At 42.2% G+C, this 18,844-nt stretch overlaps 1 long non-coding RNA gene across 2 annotated transcripts in view; it reads right to left on the bottom strand.

Annotated features, from left to right (window-relative positions):
• LOC104153785 (uncharacterized) overlaps window positions 1-18,844 on the bottom strand; it is a 105,330-nt gene that overhangs the window by 53,161 nt on the left and 33,325 nt on the right. The window contains exons 1-2 of one of the 2 annotated variants that reach the window (XR_011141618.1): window positions 7,469-7,560; window positions 5,242-5,471 (exon numbers count right to left, since the gene is read on the bottom strand). This is a non-coding gene — a long non-coding RNA (uncharacterized lncRNA). Of the gene's footprint in view, window positions 1-5,241; window positions 5,472-7,468; window positions 7,561-18,844 lie in introns of those variants that run through there. The other variant, XR_696333.2, reaches the window with a different exon arrangement.

Below are 18,844 nucleotides of genomic sequence, written 5' to 3'. Positions count from 1 at the left end.
TTTTATAATGGATTCAGAGTTATTTGATTTTTCTCATAGGCAGTCCAAACTGTGCTAGCTTTGAAATTTCCCAGTCATTCTCATAACTAACATCAACACAAGGGCTAAAAAATAAGTCAAAAAAAGTAAGAAAAGAATGTGAGGAAAACTAGACTCTTAGAAAGGTTCTGCTTTCCAGCTTGCTGGTAAAGGTCCAAAGCAGGTTGAAATGAACCTTCCTACATACAGACCAATGATAGGTGAATTGCACAGGAATGCATGTATTTAAGGTTTGAAGACCGACTGTACTTCTAGAACATTTCCATTCACAGCAGAACACACAAAGAATTACAACAATCCCATGCTGGAACAGCACTTTTCATTCCAAGGCACTTTCCCAAGGGATGGACAAAGCATAACTTTCAATTCAGCCACCACTCATATGCAGTTACCTTGGGGTTGAAAGCATCTGTTTAATATAGAATGGCAGCAATATATTACAGTTTAGGTAGGAAATTGAAAAGAAAGAAAGAAAAAAGCCTTATTCCAGTTAAAACTGGTGTGGAGGATAGTCAAGCAAACATAATAAAACCACTCTTCCAACTGGCCAGGACACCAGGCTTCTTGACTTTGAAGCTGTGAACGTGCAAAGCCAGAATCTCAGAATGCAAAAACAGCCATAAAGGCAAGGGGTGGGTGTTCATTTAAATATTGCACCTCAAGATAGCAGGCACCAATGGCACCAGTCCCCATGAACACCATGTGGGTCAGTAGTTTACGGTAAACTCAATAGAATGACTGCTAAGGATTTAATCTTTGCCCTTCTTTCACCAATGCAGTTTTCACATTCCCTTCTGCCTTTTACTTTACATTGCCATTTATACTGGTGCCAACTGGAGGTTAAAAGCTCTCACATCAATTCAGGAGACGCTGATATTCTTCCACCCAGGTGTAAGTAGCAGCAGGTGTACACAGGGGAGGGAACCTACAGCTCGGAGGGCCACGAACAGCACGGCCAGTGAATTAGAAGCAGAACCAGATAAGCTCTCTGAGGGCTGAGGGTCTGGGGGACGAGAGGTTTCCAGGCTGGATCCTGCTTCCATCAATGTCCGCTAGCTTCAACAAGAGGAGAATTGGCCTTTATCCCCTCATCTAGGGGGACCCCCGACTTCTCACATTTTTTTACACAGATTCATTCACCTTTGATCCTGTACAAAATGCAGGTGCAGATTTGGGGATGCCAGGGCAGCCAGTGAGCAGTGTCAAAAGGCAAAGAGAGATACCTAGTCCCTGCAAAGCCTGGCTGGCTGCTGGAGGAAACATGGGCTTTGACACTAGGGAGAGGAGACTGCTCCACATCTGTAAACATTTAGGATTTCTCACTAGTCCTTTTCTCTTCATTCCCTAGATCTTTCTCTTCCTGCATTCTCATCGCTCACTCTCTGTTGGACTCATTCCCAAGGAGCGGCCTTTCTGCAGGTGGAGCGTTGTAACAGTTCTGAAATGTTAGTCACTATTTTATCAGTGTTAAAATGTTCTCAAGACAATCCTTTTAAGGGAGCTGTCACTCAACGCACTATCTAGTAATTCTCTCTGTTCCAGCAAGTCAGAGGATTAAAGAAAACCTTCCATTCATGTTACTCATCTCACCTTGTTCTGTACCAGGAATTGGAGGAGATCAGTGAGTCTGAGGAAATGTGTCCCAGTTGTAAGGTGTTTGTGTTTGCATTGCAACAGGTTAGTAAATCTGTTCAACTTCTAGTAAGGAATGCTTTTGTTTGTGGCTCTCTTACAGTACTCTGAATAATGCTCAAAGCACTTTACAGAGACTTTTGAAAGGTTCAGTTCTGATTTAGCAGATGCCATTGTAAGTCAGGAATAACTCCACTAAGTTGATTTTATGTAACATTTAGGTCCCACTTGCATACAGGAATGACGAGAGCCTTCTGAGTAGTTAGGTAAAGGAGTTGAGACAAACTTAGGACAAGCCCTATAGAAATATGATGATTCAGTTATTGGAGATGCTGCCACCCATGTCATCTGGATTGACTTGAGTGGTCCAAGTTGCATTTTAACTCAATAGAAGTATTTAAGTCACTAGAAGTATTACCATCAATACAACTGATTCAAGATTGCACAGAACACATATTAGGCACTGCTTCCTAAGAGAATTCTCATGTGTTTTAAGTCACTCTGCAGTGGTGAATAATTAATATCCAGAAAAAGATTCAGTATTTTCCTCTAGAAGGAGGCCAAGTTAGCAGCCTACAGGATTTGCAGATGCTGCTGAACATGAGCGATCTCCTGTTTCGGCAGCATTCCCTGGGCTCGCAGAGGAGAATTCCACACTTGCTCTACCTTCCTTGCCTCTATAGTTTCTTTATTGTGGAAAAGAGTTTACACTTAATAATATCTCTATAAATGGGTGTAGCACCTACCATATCTGCCAGACCAGAAACAGCTGCTGTCAGGGTGGAAGGGGGGGAACAGGAAGGAGGTGAAGAGATCTCTTACTGAGCCCAGAATATGGATGTCAAGAGGGAATTTTTATCCAAGACAGTTTATCCAAAAAACAGAGACAACAGGTATCCAGATGGGACACTCAGGGGAGAAGGGGAGTCAGGCGGGAGAGCACATGTGAAGAGAAGAGAGGTCCTGAGAGCATACAGCTTCAAAGAGAAGGGCATGGGAAATGAGAAAGGCAAAGAGGAGGAACACTTGAAAGAAACAAGACAAAACATCAATTGCTGCCAAAAACTCCAGTACATTTTTTGCATCTATAGCTGCTATTTATGAATATCTGCTTTCTCTTCCATAAAAATACGGTGTGAATGACAGAAGAGCTAACCTGCATGACTGTGGGCAGCACAGGCAACAGTAGATGTGCTTTGTCTTTTAAAAATGAGTAGGCAACCTCATCCTCAGATAAGGAACCTTTCATAATTAGCCCTTCTTGTTCTGGTGCTGGATCAGCGGAGGCAGGAACACACCATCTGCACACATGGGAAGTTTGCTTGTTGCATGGTGGCAACATGGATTGTGGTGTGATCACATAAAACAACCTGTATTGCAATAGAAAGGCTTCAAAGCCTTACATAGATGCTCTGAAGCAAAAATAAGATGAGTCCCTAGTTAACAGATTTGTTTCAACCAATACTACAGCTATTCTGACCTAATTGTATTTTTAGGCTATTGACAGCTAGCTTAGCTCTAGACTTCCATCAGGTTCAGAATTACTTTCTAAACCTGAGTGTTTCTACACCTGAGTGTCATCCTATAAAATTAAACACACAGTGGAAACACAGTAAAAATTCCAGTAAAGAATAAAACTATTCACTCATTTTTTACAGAATTGGAGAGTGCGGAAGTTGTAGCAACTCCATCTGTGATCCAAAATGACTACCATGCTGCCTTATAGATGAAGGATCCTTTACCAGAGTTTTATCTTATTATAAGGCAGCTTTTAATTAGCATTTGTGTCCTCTTCAAGGAGCCATCTTTCTAATATGCTGTATTATACACAGTAATGTCCTGATCTCTAAGGAATCGTCCACTGTTTTGAGACACATGCTTTCAGGATAAGTGGTCTCTTTTAGTTCCGCTTGTGGCTCAAAAAAACTACTAACTTGAATATTTCTAAAAAACAAACATTATGCATTGTGTTTAATGGGATGGGAGACTAATTACATGTAAGAAAACAGAAATGACAGCCTGTCGTCTGAAACTCTTTACCATTATCGTAAATGACACAGCATCAAAAAATATTAGTCAACTTTCAGTGTGACAGTTCAATAGTGGATAAACGGTGATGAATGTATCAGAGTTGGCTCACCCTGACAAACTAGACTGCTCAGGTGCTGAATTAGATGAGTGACTGAGGTGTGTACGTGTGGGAGGGAGGTGTTCCAGTTGCAGAGAGAATGTAAAACAATTTGAATAGGAGTGAGAAAAAAAGTGAGTGAGGTTACACTCCACTTTAAAAAGACATTGTGAGCATAAAAACCATCAAAAGATTATTTGCCTCTCAAGCCACAAGTCATTGGACTATTAAAAGGTAATCTATACTCTTTCACACACAGATATCACATAAATCATTGTCCCTTAAATACCCCCGATCAAGATCACCAGATTTAAACATCCAATTTAGCTTGAATGCTTTTACATCATAAATTCTACAGGGCACAGATTGGGGTATGTTACCTCAACAAGCTTAGCTATATATACTGCTTACTTGTTTACCTTGGTGTATTTTTTTCCACTGTATCTAAAAAATGAAACTGGACTGCTCAGTTCCACTTCCTTGTTCTCATTAGTCATTGTTCAGGCTCACAGTACTTCAGAGGTTAAAAAGTCACAAAACCAGATTTCATTATTGCCCGTCTAGAATGAAGCTGGGCATAACCTAAAGATATTTGACATAACCCAGGCCCCTCCTGCCTTTTATGTCATGGTCCTATCCTGTTCCATTATCTTTGCAGGTCCAGGACTTCGGCAGTTTGGCTAGACAACAGGGTGCTTTGGGACATAGTGAGCTGCTCTCAGATTGCTGCAAACAGTCTGGGTGGTCACAAACAGGTTTTCCAAGCAAGGAAACGTGCATTAGGTTTGTAATTTAAAGATTCTTAATAGAAATCGGGATGATTAAAATATCTCCACCCTCCCCATGTTAAATTTTTTACAATTTAAAAAACTATATCAAGGTAAAATTGGAAACCTAGAAGAGAAAGGGGCAAAGGGTGAGAGTTTAGGCTATGTGCTCTACAGCATTAAATTAAAAATAAAACTCTGCAGGGAACAGTAACTGACATAACAATATTTTTCAATTATTATTAGACACATCAACATATTGATTACATGAGCCTCAACTGTGCTCAGCTTGCTCTGGCTCTTTGGAGTTCACTGCTCCTTAACTTGAAGATTCAGTGAGAAAAAGGAGGTGTTTCTTTCTGAAGCAGGTGATAAAGCTTCAGTAAATTTAGATCATTCTGTACATAAGGTGAGGTCAAACTCCAGAGAAAAATGGAGCAAAGCATGAAGCTAAATGTGGCCTCGATTTCTGCAATGGGTGCTCAGCACAATGATAGCAAAGCATATTTTGCCCTAGGTAATAATAATAGCCAATATAAAAAAAATTAAAAGTCATATCTCGGATGCAAAAAATGATTGCTTCCAAAATCACTGGGGTTATGTTGGTTTTATATGGCTATATTTTGGGTTGAATCTGACTTCTGAACTCTTTGCCCCCACTCTTCTTGCTCTTACCTATCCGTCAGTCCAGCGCATTAGCAGGTATCACCTCGCAGCCCTGCAGATTCCCCAGATCCCACCTCAGCGCTGTCCAGACCTCTGCTGCCTCTCAGTGCCTGCCTCTGCTTCTCCTGCAAGGAGCTCAGAGGGGTTCCTCATGGTGTCTCCCGGGCAAGTAAAGGATTGCTCAGTGCACACATCCAGGGCTTCCGTCGCTGGCAAGATGAGCATGTGGCATGCTGAGCCTGGAATCACAGAAATACCTGTCAGACAATTCCTGCATGTTGGGTAATGCAGTCTAAAAAGGCAGCACTACATTTCAGGCCTGATGGTCACTGCTCTAGCTCTTAAGTTGAACACCGCTTTGAGGTTTTAGGTGTAGGAGCACTACTCCCATGGGGAAGTGGGGAGAGTGACGGGAGAGGACGGACTGTCCTATTCTTTGTCAATTCTGCTATAAAAGCCAAATCCTCACCTGATTCTACATGGGAAACAGAACAGCCAGTGACCTGACAAGTGTGCTTAGATAGGTGGAAGAAATAACCAATGACTAGTGCAAATGATCACAAGGGCATGCAAAATGAATCTTACTAGTAGTCTAAATATGAACTGACATACTTGTGTGTTACTTCGCACACTCCCACAGAGGAGACTCTAACTTAATTTTAACACTAAGAAAGCATCCATGAGATAGTGAGACCAAGGATGTTCAAATATAAGGCCAGAACAGTAGGATCCCGCTGTCCCACATCCACGGTGCTGTAAAGGGGATCCCACGAGCACGTATGTATCTCTCTCAGTTCTGAGACATCAGCAACACCGGAGAAGCATAATGCAGTGAGTCAGGCAAAAGAAGCTTCATTTTCCTTAAATACTTTTTTTTTCTTTTTGCTAAATTCTCCTCACATTTTGCCATCTGATTTTTTTTATCATTCTGGCCAAATTCCAGTTTGAATAATTCCATTTTGCCTATCTGATTTCTTCCTCTGGAAACGGAAACAGTTTTACCTGGCAAACCCTACATTTCAGTGAATGTATCTCAGAAGTATGTTGTAATAAAATTATCTTGGAAAAGGTGAGCTTCAAAAACAGATAGCTCTTATTTTGCAACGTATACAACTGTTATTCTTCCAAATTTAAATTAGTCTAGTTTGTGTCGTATTGCTTACTGTTATCATAGGACCAGGTGACGTTCTTTCATATATAATGGCTTCATTTCAGCAGTTCTTAAATTTACAAGTAGTCCATAATCCTACAATAATGGTTTGGAAACAATGGAAACACGCTGCCCTTAGCTGAAAGTTTTAGCTAAGGTGACCAGTATTCAATAGGAATTGCAAGGGTTGGTACTGATCTGGGGGGCCAAAAAAGCTGGCGAGTTTTATATCAGCGAAATTCTGATGATGTCAACAGGATGCTCTCGAGTTCTGCTAGCACAGATGAAAAATTCATCACATCCCTAATTTAGCTCCTGAAGAAAGGGTACCTAAACCACCCTGGACCGCACGAGGCAGTATCTCCAAAGTCAGAGAGTCCTTGGAGCAATCCAGTCTCCTGGAGCTTCTCAGGCCGATGGCCCCCGCGAGGCCATCCGCAAGGGCGGCGCAGCGGGGGCCCCGCAGCCGCCTCCCGCAGCGCTGCCCCCCCAGCGTGGGGCTGCCTCCCCTCGGGGCCTGCCCGGCTCGGTGCTCGGCGCCCAGCCCGCGGCAGCGGACCGAGCCGGGGGCGGCTGCGTGTGCGCCGCTGGGGGAACCAGGACTCCCCCTCCCTAAGCTGGCTTCTTGGTTCTCCGGCTGATACCAATCGCTTCGGTGACTTCCTCACACAGGTTCTATAAGGGCTTTCTAGCAAAAAAAAAAAAAAAAAAAATATATATATATATATTTATATACACACACACACACCTATAAGCCTGCATATACACGGTTACAGCGAGTGTGTGTGGAGCAGGGCTGCCTGGCGCACCCACGCATTAGCTGCTCCCTCAGACGCCGTTGCCAAGAAAAGCGGGCCTGTCTCCCCGTCGCCATGGCAACGCCGGTGGGAAGCCGCGTTTCCTACAAGGCGGCGAGGAGCTGGTCTGCAGGGCTGTGAGGCCGCGGGCGGCGGGTGCTCGGGGTGCTCGTCCGCCGCGGCCCCCCCGGCGCGGCGCTGGCTGCCGGGCCGCGGGCCTGGGCCAACGAGGCCTTGGAGCGCCTCGCGGCCCGCTCTGCGCCCGCCGCCCCTCGGGCGGCTTTCCTACCTGCGCTGCCGGCATCTGCCCCCAAACAAAAACAAAATGCAAAGCGCGGGCTCGGCTCTGACCCCGTGCTCTGCTTTTAGGCAGTACGTAGGTTCGCTCAAGTTATTTTTTAACTTCCGCCTTTTACTTCTGAGTAGCATCTGACCACAGCACCAGAAATGCAAACCCTCATGCTGTATTTGCTTTGAGGAACATGCCCAAGTCTAAAAGCTGGGTAAATAGTGAATAAGACCTCATCCGTCCCCTATTATATCAGCCCGCTTCTGTGTCATTGAGAACCTGATGATTACTGTAAGGACACAAGCCTGAAATCCACTGTGATCAAGCATAAACACCATTTTTTTGTATTTGAGTGTTTCTTGCTTGTGTGGACGCGTTTGAGTGTGGATGGCCTGGTACAAGCAGGGAGAAACGGGCGGCAAAGCGATAAAACGCATTCTCATGGCTCGCCTAGGCACCACCGCAGAGAAAGCCTTCGTAACACTCGGTGCCATCTACAGAAAAATACCCGAGTCATCCAGTGAGCAAATATTAATTATCCAGTGATTAAATATAAACTATCTGCTGAATGAACAGGCACAGGAAAGTGAACAGGCACTGCTGTTAAGGACAGTATCTCCTTTTCTCACCTCTTCCCCTCCATGCTCTCCTATCGCTTTTTGGTGAGGTCCTTCAGCTGTGCTCCTGACTCTCCCCTGCAGCCTGGGCTCTGCCCTTCCCTTGGGGTTTTTGCCCACCCTCTGCTCCAGTTTCACTAGCAACTACCCTGCCCTCACATAGCTCTTTGCAAACATTAGCTGAAACAGCTCCATTCTTGTTGGAGAACAAGAACACAACTCTCATCTTTGCTTTGCTGCTCAAAACTAATGGAGTAGTTCTCTAACACATAAAATAAGAAAGCCTGATTTCCTAGGGGTTTGTGCCTCAGGGCTGGTTTATCTGGTGTCTGATAGGCACAAACTCTGACCAAAACTGGCTCCAATAGCAGGAAATTTCTGGTTGCTTTTTCCTATGTGAATTCTCTGGTGTCTAAAGTCAGGGGGTTCACAATGCAATCTTTTTTCTCAGTGGAGACTTTAACAGTGTCTCTGCTCTCTAAATAACTATCTGCATGATGAATCTTACAGGGAATTCACAGTATTTGAATTCAATGTCAACCACATCAAGCTGGCTGCAGGTGGCCATAGATTAAAAAGTTAGACAAGAGGAATTAAAAGACAAACAGACACCCACCACCTCAACCTTACTTTCCTTGGGAAATCCAGCTGACATCTGAAGCAGTTAGATTGCCTAATGTTTCCTAAAACAACAAATCTTATCAGAGTTTGATGAACAGGCTTTGAGAAATGGCATTCTTGTGCTGAACTTTACCGATTCCAGTACTGCACTCCTACCACCAAAAATTATTAGCAATATTATTCACAGCTATGTAGTATGCATATTCTTCAGAAGAAGACAAAAACTGTGTTTTGTAGTAGCACAAAGGGCACCAAGTTCATCACAATCATCTAGTCAAAGTGTTTAGCTCTCAGTTCCTAATGTTATGTTTGATCTTAAACTTGGGGTGAGGGAGGATCATGCAGTTTATCTGCATTTACAGATCATACAGTTTATCTTAAAATCCCGAGTTTCAACAAAATAAAATTAATATTTTTGTGCTACTGCCTAGGTTCTGAGACTTCGGTTTTTGTATTCCCTTTCCATTTTTTTCTCCGTGATTATGCAAGCTAAAATTTTGTCTTTAAAAAATCCACAAAGCCGAGATTCTCATGTAGTTCAAAAGCAGCAAGACTCAGCAAGAAGCTATCATAAAAGGTATCAGTAGTGAATTCCCACCAACTTGAGAGATGGCTTTGCTTAACACATTTGAAAAAAGTTACCCTCTTAGATGTCTGAATATAGTATAAGGGTCAAGAACTAGAAAGTGATTTTCTGATCAAAGTTTCTTTAGCTGTCTCTGAAAACCATCTTCTTACAAACACTCTATCCTTTGGCGATCACATTCATTTATAACTTTGCTCTCAAGCTGAGCAGCCAGCTAATAACTGATTCTTTAGTCATTTTCAGAAACCTAAGTTTTACAATTTTCAGCTTTGGCTTTCTATCAGAGGAGGTTTTGTCTTACAAATCAGGAGATTCTGGCTTCAGTGAATCCTAATCATTCCCTGCTTCTGCAAGTTTACAGCTGTATTTCTGCTGTGGAAGTACTCCTGCTTGGGGGGACAATTTTCCTCCCATATTTAAGTACACTCCACTTCTTTGCTGAACAAGGATTTTTGGAGGCACAGAGTCAGAGTCACTCTTCATCGTGAGAGGTTTTGACTCCTTTTATTTTAGATATAAAGGTCATAGCAATGAACATAAGTAAGGACTGCTAACAACAGTATCTTGCCAAAGCATCTGTGCTATAAATGCCAGATCTATATATAGAGATTTTTTCCTTAATCTCAGGATTTCTTACATATTTTTTAAAACTAGAAAAACATTGAAATGCTAGATCCCGAATCCTTAGCATTAAGTAAAAGTTTAATGTATTTAACTGTCAATCATATCTTAATGGCAGCCAAACAACTTCTTCAATGACCTGTGCCTGTTTCTGTGTTTCTACCCCAGCCCATCATCTTCCATTTGCTTTTGTGAGAGAACAAAAAATTCAAAATAAAATATTTAAAGGCAGTGTACAGGCTGGTAATAGCTGCTGGCCACTACTTTGACAGACGAACAACTCTGGAGTGCAGTTATGCACTCAGTTGCCTGTCATGACTTACACAAGACTCATAGCAAGAATCACATTTGCCAAGAATCACAAAATATTTAAAAGTCAATGAGATTGTTAGAGCTGTTCAGGGTTGCCTCCTGACTGACACAGTCAATATAATTTCACCCAGTCACTCTTGCATTAAGGTTAGTAGCCAGAGGTTGCATGAGGTTAGAAATACATCCAGTTTATCACTGGGAATCTCTTGATCAAGCACGTTTACCAAGCCTTCTATTTCTTGCTTCTTCCCAAAATCACAGATCCCAAACTGTATTCTTGTACTGGCCTGCTTAGTACCGGGACAAAACCACTCTGCTATTCAGATCCCTCTCTTTGTATATCAAGTTTAGGCCTTTTGCCTTGTCCTCTTTGTAGGAAACCACATTTAGTTGGCTATCAGTAATGAATCCTGAAGGCCTTTTAATAATCAGAGCTCCGGTTTCAGTCCTTCATTTTCTAATCATGGGCTTGCATTCAAAATCAAAGGCAAAAGTTACTAGAGTAGCTGTGGATTTATATCCTTTCTGCTCTCAACTTCTCTGGATGCTTAGGGATTATGAGCAATCCTTTGCTCTCTCTTCTGCTCAATAAAAGTCTACATTTGGATAAGCTACAAAAATAATCAGATCATTTTTTCTTGTATAAAAAGGCTTCATACACCACATTACTGAAAAGCACTCCTAACAATACAGTGGTGAGAATAATTCAAGACTGGCCCAATGTAGAAAAGACTATCAGAAGTCTAATTACTTCCATTGCTTGGGTGCAAGGTGCAGGCCCTGAAATGGATTTCACTGTAAGCTGTCACCCCACTTTCAAGTAACTCCTCACTGTACCCTTCCAGATGCTGCAATGGAAAGAATATTTCTCACATTTGAAGGGTCAATTGTATAACGGACATTTGCTGCCAAATGAACTCGTGCAAGCCGGTCAGTCCAGCAGTCTCACAAAGGAAACAACATACTTGTTTCTGTTTCAAAAAACCCCCCACCTGTGGAAGTGACTAGAGATCACTTAAAGCTGTCAGTAGTAAGAGGAGAGACATCGCTGTGGCGTGACAGTGCTCTAGACATGCGTGGCTCCAGCGAGAGTCCCTGGTGACGGCTGGACTGCCACAGGGGGCTGTTGCACTGGCTCCAGCCTTTCCTGGGTACTGGGTACACGCAAATGAAGCAGTAAAGTTCTCTGCCCTCCCCAACTCATCCCTCTCCAGTCTCCGTAATCGGGACTCAACACGATGGAAAGGCATCTGTATACAGTGGCAACAAGGACAAACCTTTGTTACCTTTGCTGACACAGAGTGTGACCAGGAACAGCAGTGAGCTTAAGAAAAATCCCCACGGAAGTGGTATGGATGTGTGCAGCAGAAATAACGAGCATTTTCTATCTAGTATGCATTCAGCTCCTCAAGGAGCATAACACCACATTGATGTGTTGTCAAGAGTGTGGCAACTCCTCTGCGGAGATACTTTGGTAAGCTGAATCAGTAAGTTTTATTTAGCTGTCAGCCGTTCCTACTGCACTATATCAAAATGAAGAAACGAGGCTTTAGCCTGTCATCTGACGCCTAAAAAATATCGGCTTTTGGGGGGACTTCAGGCAGGAAGAACCTGAGTCAAGGTTTAGGAAGGAACACTGACAAAATTAGTAGCATATTAAAAATGTCAGTTTTTCAGAAAGGGCTGAGCCTATCCTAAGAAAGAGAAGTCCCTTTATGGCGTTTGGGAGGAACAAGCGATGATATTTACTTTTGGAGGTTTGGGGTCTGGAGGTTTGTGCACCTGCGCCTGAATTCTGAACGTCTGAATTTGATCCTTGAGGCCAAGATAAAAACTCACTTCAGTTTACTCAGTTTAAACTAGTTTGCTGAATGACCCGTAGAGACTCTCTGCCTCAAAACAAAATATAGCATAGTAATATTCCTACATACAGTCAGGTATCCTGCTGAGAGGCAATAAAATAGACTGCACTGTCCCACCAGTACTTGAAGCCATTTCTAGTGATTTATTTATAGGTGAAAAGGCAGGAAAGTTGTCCTCCTAGCTCAACTCAAAAACACCAATTGGCTATAAATGTTCCTGGCTTTTCAACAAGGAATTTCTCCCTCCTTCCAACTATTCTGCAGTTAACGTTATCTGTACTATCTTTCCAGGTGTACCTATGACAAGGGTATTTTGTCAACAATGAAAGAAGAAAACAATGTGACAGGCTGTTCTCCACCCCTTTCCTCTAACAGGAGAGGAATGTTGGTTATAGGTGGGTTAATTATTATATTTGATATTATCCTTAGGAGAAGCAAAGACAGGCCGCTCTTTCAGATTATTACTGCAGAAAAACTCTTACGGCTCTTTAACTTATCCCACAGCTAAAAGTCTTTGAGTGGCTCCCTCCTGAGCAACCTTTCTGGAGAATTTTTCAAATATAACTTTCTTCATTTTGGTGAAATCCTTTTCTTTCTGCAGAGTAAAGTTCTGAGTTTGGTTTAACTTGGTTTTTAAGTTTAACTGTTTCATGCTTCTGAACTGATGGCCTGCTACAGCAGGTACCATTTTTTGAAACTACGCTCACGTGGCACTTTGCAGAGGATAAACTGTTTTCTTCTGAAAAATGTTCTTGTTCATTTGTTATTTCTCTGCAGACAAAAAATAAAGTAACTTATATTGCAAATCTTCAATTTTTCTATAAACATGAAGGATACAACATTAATCTTACCTTGTTGCAATGTCTAGTTATGGTAGCTTGCCTACCTCAAAGAATTATTGAGACGTAATGTTTTGAAATGCATTAAAAACATTAATTTCCATTTTGACTTAAACTGTCTCCAAATAGGACCGTATCATAACTAAATGAGCCAGGCACAGTCTCTTCTTGCCTGCTAACCTCAGAAATGATCTGGAGGTGATGGTTTAGGAGAAGGAAGAAAAACTAACCACAATCTAAAACAATTTTATGTGGCTATCAATGCATATAGTACAATCATAATTTATGATTAATAATAAAATGGTTTTCTTGTTTACCTCAAGCAGGTATTGGGCATGCCCGCCTGCTTTATTTCACCTTACAAGGTGTAGGGCAGTGCGGAAGGTGGCCCTTGGCCTCTCTGCCTGGCCAGGGAGGGAGCCGGGAGCTGGCAGCGCTGGGGGGGATGCGAAGCGGGCGGCCAGGGCTGGGGAAGGAGGCCGCATGGCCACCCCTCCGCTGTGCTGGCTGCACTGAGTCACTGTGCTCCCACTGCCTGCACAGACACGTTTTTTAAATAGATGACTTGGAGTATGTGATTTTCATACCGATGAATCTCCCTCACTCAGCCTTTCTGCAGTTCCTTTTTCCCATCATGTTAGCGAAAAGCTAACACAAAATGAATTATTAAATTCTGTGTTTAAAAGTACCTGACGAAGGGGTGCCTAGTCTACCTTAAGCAAACAAGGGCGACAGTTGCTTTCTTTGTGGCCTTCCCACACAGGTCTGATCTCGTCTTTTCAGCATGGCTTGCAAGAGCATGGCACTGCTTTCTAGTCTGAAATGTTTTAAGGTAGGTCAGAAAGGCTTTTCCTTCTTCCTCCATTTGCTTTTTGAGTCCTGCTCCCCCAGTTTTTCCTCTGCCCATGAAGCAGAGAGCCCCTCTGGAGTAACCCCATGCCACAACCCCAGCCCCACTGACCTCTTCTGTCTTCTCTTAACTCCTCCTTTCCTTTTCTTGTTTCTTTCTTTTTGAGAAATATCATCTAAACATCAACTTTTTAACACCTACTTGTGCTTTTTGATAGGACAAGAACTATTACACCTTTTGGTTGCATGCTGTCTATGGAAACTGGGTTTTATAGATTCCTCCTCCTTGTTTCGTTACAAAGGATGTTTGCAAAATCCACAGTCACAATCAGATTTAATAAAAGGGCAGTTTTCTTCGTTTTCTTGCACAAAAAGCGACTGCATGCTCCTGGCTTTCTGCCATAGGTAACCATTAATTTGAGTTGTTCCACTGCTCACATGACAAATTCTTGCTTACAAAAATCAAATTCTTGCTCATGTTTTCCCTTTGGCCACTGCTTTGGGCAATTGCTTCTGTTGCTTAAATTATCTTGCTCCACAAAAGAGCTCTGATGCCAAATGTCAGACAAATAAGAAGGCAGAGGACAAAATTTTAAAAATATTCAGGTGCGTGTGGATATGAAATAGCATCAAGCAGAATTTTCAAAGCAAAAACAGAGAGAAGTCTGTTTCTTGCATGCGGAAAACTTAAGCTTTTTTTGTGGGACACAGAGATCAGATGGAAGGTCTCCATGTCCTGTTAAAGTGGACATGATTATTAAAGAAAGCTTTCTGGTGTAAGTTTGACAAGTATGAATAAGAAATACACTTCTGTGAATATTTTGTGTCACTTGATTAAAATGAGCTATTTTTGTGAACACTCTTGACCATGAACCTTTTTCTTGAATATTCATTGACGATGGGAAGAAAGGCATGAGCAGAATTTATGGAAATTAATTTAAAATCTGAATGACTATGCTTAGAATTTTTCATTCTATTCATTACATATTTATTATATATTTGTTATTTCTAACATAGGTTTGATTACTTAAAGATAGAAACACGTGCACAGCCACTAGCACCACATAGTAATTGTTTAGTTATGACTATAACTAGTCACGTTATATGAGATCCCTAGAGAATTTTTTCAGCGAGTTTGCATCAGTCACAATGTAAAGACTATTGCAAATACAGAAGAAAAACAGTGACAGAATCTGTCCTGGGTCTGGTCCCAGTGCACATTTCTAAATGCGCATGAGGCCTAGAACTAAGTAAATGAGAGACAAAGAACAATCCTTTCCGAGCAATCCAATAATGATGCTTTATGAGGCCCAGCAAAGATGGTAGGGATGAAAGGAAAAGCACTAAAGAGCAGAAAAAACTCCATAGCACATGCTGCTCTGGAGACTATGGACTGATCTGGGCTCTGGAAACTACTCTGATGTATGCCAGTGGCTCTTCTGGCCCCAGCATAGCCTGAAATCCTCAGGCACGATGATACCTTAAACTTCCCCCAAATCCCTCAGCAATGAAGCGATTACCCTGAAGCCTCTTTGCCTCTGGAGATGAAGCACGGTCCCAGCTCTAGAGACTTCTTTTGCAACACTGGAATAACGCTTAAAAGAGCTAAGCAGAAATCCCAGGGCATTTGAGCTGATCCTTGAGGATTCAGACATCAAGTTAGGACAAAGATAAAGCTCTGTGATCTTCTCACTCTAATAAACCCAAGGCTCTTTTAGAGCCTGAAATAGCAGAGCAATGCCTGAGGGTGCAATGGTGAGGCCTCTACTGGGATTACAATGCATTAGTTATTTCATTATTTCTAAAAATATTTAAAAGAAGACCAATCTCAACACAGCTCAGTAAAAAAAAGGGAGAGGGAGGAAAAGGAGAAAGGTTTATATTTTTGCTTTTATCCTATATCTCTATATCAAATAAATTACTATACATATAAGTCTGTATTTCTCTCATTTCATTCTCCACAGACCATGAATCTTTTTAAGTGCCAGTGCAACCAACATCACAAGGAATAGTACATTGGACTTCACAGGACTATTTAGTTCCCGTTACACGTGTTTTTGGAGTTCGTGGTCTTGGACCTGTGTTTGTAGGAGACATAGTCCAAAGAGGCTGCCCTGAGCAGGGCCACAGGGTGCTAGTATTGCATTAGCAATAATAGCAGTAGCTAAAGGGAGCACATTTTAGCTCTTGTTCATTTAACTGATTTCCAGGAAAGACTTTTCATATAGAACAAGAATTCAATAAAAAATTAAAAGAGCGAAGTAAGATAAAGCACCAAAAGGGAGACTTAACCTGAGAATCTGCCTCGTTGGACTTCTGTATGTTGGTTTCTTTACCTTGTGAAAGAGATACTAATATTTGCTTCTCATATAGAGATGAAGTGGCCGAAGCCATTAGGGACAGTGACATGTGTCTGAGTGAGGTGCCATGGGAGGGCAAGGTGTGCTGCACACCAGTGGCCCCTGCCCCGGTGACTCCCCAGTGCCAGCACGCAGGAGGAGCGGGGAAGCCCGAAGTGGACGGGCAGTCCTGGCCTTTGGCCTTGGCATTGTCTCGATTTCCTTCTGGGCTTCGGGCCACTCACCTGCTCCAATTCCCACCACAGCGAGCAGGACCCCTTTCCAGCAGTGAGTGGTCATGGAGCCAGACTCTGTGCTTTGGTTTGTCTGGGTGGAAAGAGAGCAATATGGCATTGCAAGTGTAGGAGGTTTAATGGAGTGAAGTGCCTCACATTTTCTAGAGGGCAGGTAATGGCATTATCATAATGCCAGAGGTGCGCTCTTCTATCTGAAAGAACTGAGAAGACAAATTATATTCTGAAATGAATGACAAAATTATCCACAATTATATTAGATAGGACTAAAACTATTTAGAAGGACAATTCACTCCCATGGTTTTAGTCTAGGCTAAATGCTAAGTAGAAGAAACAGAGGAAAATTCCCCCACTGGCAGATTATGCTATAGTAAATCAATACCTTTTCCTGTGGCTTCCCCTGAGAGCACTGATCCTTGAAAGGCTGTTCCCAGAAACAGCATACTGGCTAGTGCTGGCTCTGTTGGAGGGTGCAAATCCATAATCCTAAAACCAAAGTGGTTCTCACTGTTTATCTACTATTTCTGTCTATATTGTACTGTACAAAAGTCAAGCCACACACTTCATCTTCATCAAACTAATGGGCAAGCATTCACAGGGGCAAGCATTCACAGTAGTTACTACTTAAAGTACTTACTTTTCAGTACCCAAACCTAATGGCTAAACTCATATTTACCAAGATTGAACAGGTCTGGCTGCAATCGTTCTCTCTCTCTCTAACATGTTACAGGATTGTAAAAAAAATGTAGAATGCTATTTTTTTATGTATTCTAGCACCCCAGCTACATATATATGTTCCTAGGCTCAGCAGAGCTTCTCACAGATGGATGTATACAAGGAGAACCATACAGAAATGCGGAGCAGCCTGAACTCAGTTCCTGCCTTGCACGTCTGCAGCTCTACTGTGGGAAGAGACTGAAGGCTGAGCCCATTTCTGGGTCTGCATCTCTAGCTCTTCTGTACGTGCAGACTGTGACAGGTGAGCCTGTGCCCACACAGGAGGGCACCTAAGAGCTCTCTAGAAATTGAGGCATCCAAAATGTATGGTCCCTTTCGAAAATCTTGGCACTGGAGGAACCAGGAATATACCAACATATAAACGTAGAAAAGGAGTAGAGACTGCAAGACCTGGCTGCCCTACAGAAAGCTGAATTGGAAGATTCCTTTTCTGTCAAGATACTCGCAAAAACAAATACAGTCAGGACAACTTGCTACCTCCCTAATAATATATATTGAAACATTCTTAATTGGCTCTCTGATTATTTCAGTGTTTGTTTGATTAAGCATACAAAATGACCCGATATAAGACCTATGCTTTATTAGTATAAAAAATTATCTGTCTTAACCGCAATCTGTCCACTACTACAGCATATGAGTAGTTTTTTCCAATCTTTTATATTCTTATTCTCACAAAAATCTTGTAAGGGAAAGATGTATTTTATTGCTACATAGAGGTTAAGTAACATATCTAAGGTTACTCAAAGCTTACTGAGCGGGAGGATTTTGATGATCCAAGTTAGTGCTCTAAGCAGTGAACAGCTTTTCCAGAAAAGCATATAGCCTCCTTAGCTGTACATAAAACAGATGTAGAAATGTAAGAGTCTGCAAATGATTCCAGTTGCTCTTCTCTTTCACTAGGAATCAAAGGGGTAAAACAGAGGTAAATTCTCTATAGCCAACTTTCAACAAAATCTGTTTTAAGGAAAAAAAAAAGGAGCTGTCCAAATGAAAATGAGACCTATGCAACTTCTAGGAGCTTCTGGAAGCTATGGTTGTATGACTGCATTATTTGTTGCTATAGTAATGCCCCTTTTCCTATTCAAAATTCACCCTGTGCTGAGATCCATAGCACAATAATAGTCCCTTTGAATGCTAACCTTTTGTCTTTCCATTTTGCAAATAACCTGATAGCCCTATGCCAGATATACTACACCTAGCATCCTACTAAGGACATACTGAAGAAAAAGAGAAGTTTTTCCTTCTTGAACGTACTGTCTGAAGAATAGGGATTTTTATGAAGAGATGGCAATACTGAAAGATCAGTGATCACTTCATGTCCTTTGGGACAGTTTCCATTTTCAGATAATGTAGAATGCACCCTGTGACAGTGATGCAATAATGACGGACACTCCAAGTCTCTATAGCTACCTGGCACTGCCAGCGTGTTCTTACTCATCCTTGCTTGTTTGCATAATGCGTTGCTGTAGTGTTGTTGCTGCAATAAGTGACAGAAATACCCTGTTCTTTGCAGAGCTGCTCCAAACTGATAGGTAGTTTCCCCAGACTCACCAGAAGGGGAAGTCATCTGTGGAGTCATCTGTAGCCAGATCCTCTGGCTGCAGGATCTCCTCTATGACTTTGGTCCTGTTGTGGGCACTTATGCAATCTCTTCTTTCAGTTTTATTTCCTTATGGTATGTAGGCTCTAACTGGGGGCTGTGGTTAGCTCTAACGCCTTTGGCTGCTGAGTGCTATTG

Source organism: Struthio camelus, chromosome 5 (assembly GCF_040807025.1).
Source record: "Struthio camelus isolate bStrCam1 chromosome 5, bStrCam1.hap1, whole genome shotgun sequence".
In the NCBI taxonomy this organism is placed as follows: domain Eukaryota; kingdom Metazoa; phylum Chordata; class Aves; order Struthioniformes; family Struthionidae; genus Struthio; species Struthio camelus.
This window is presented reverse-complemented; position numbering and strand designations above follow the sequence as displayed.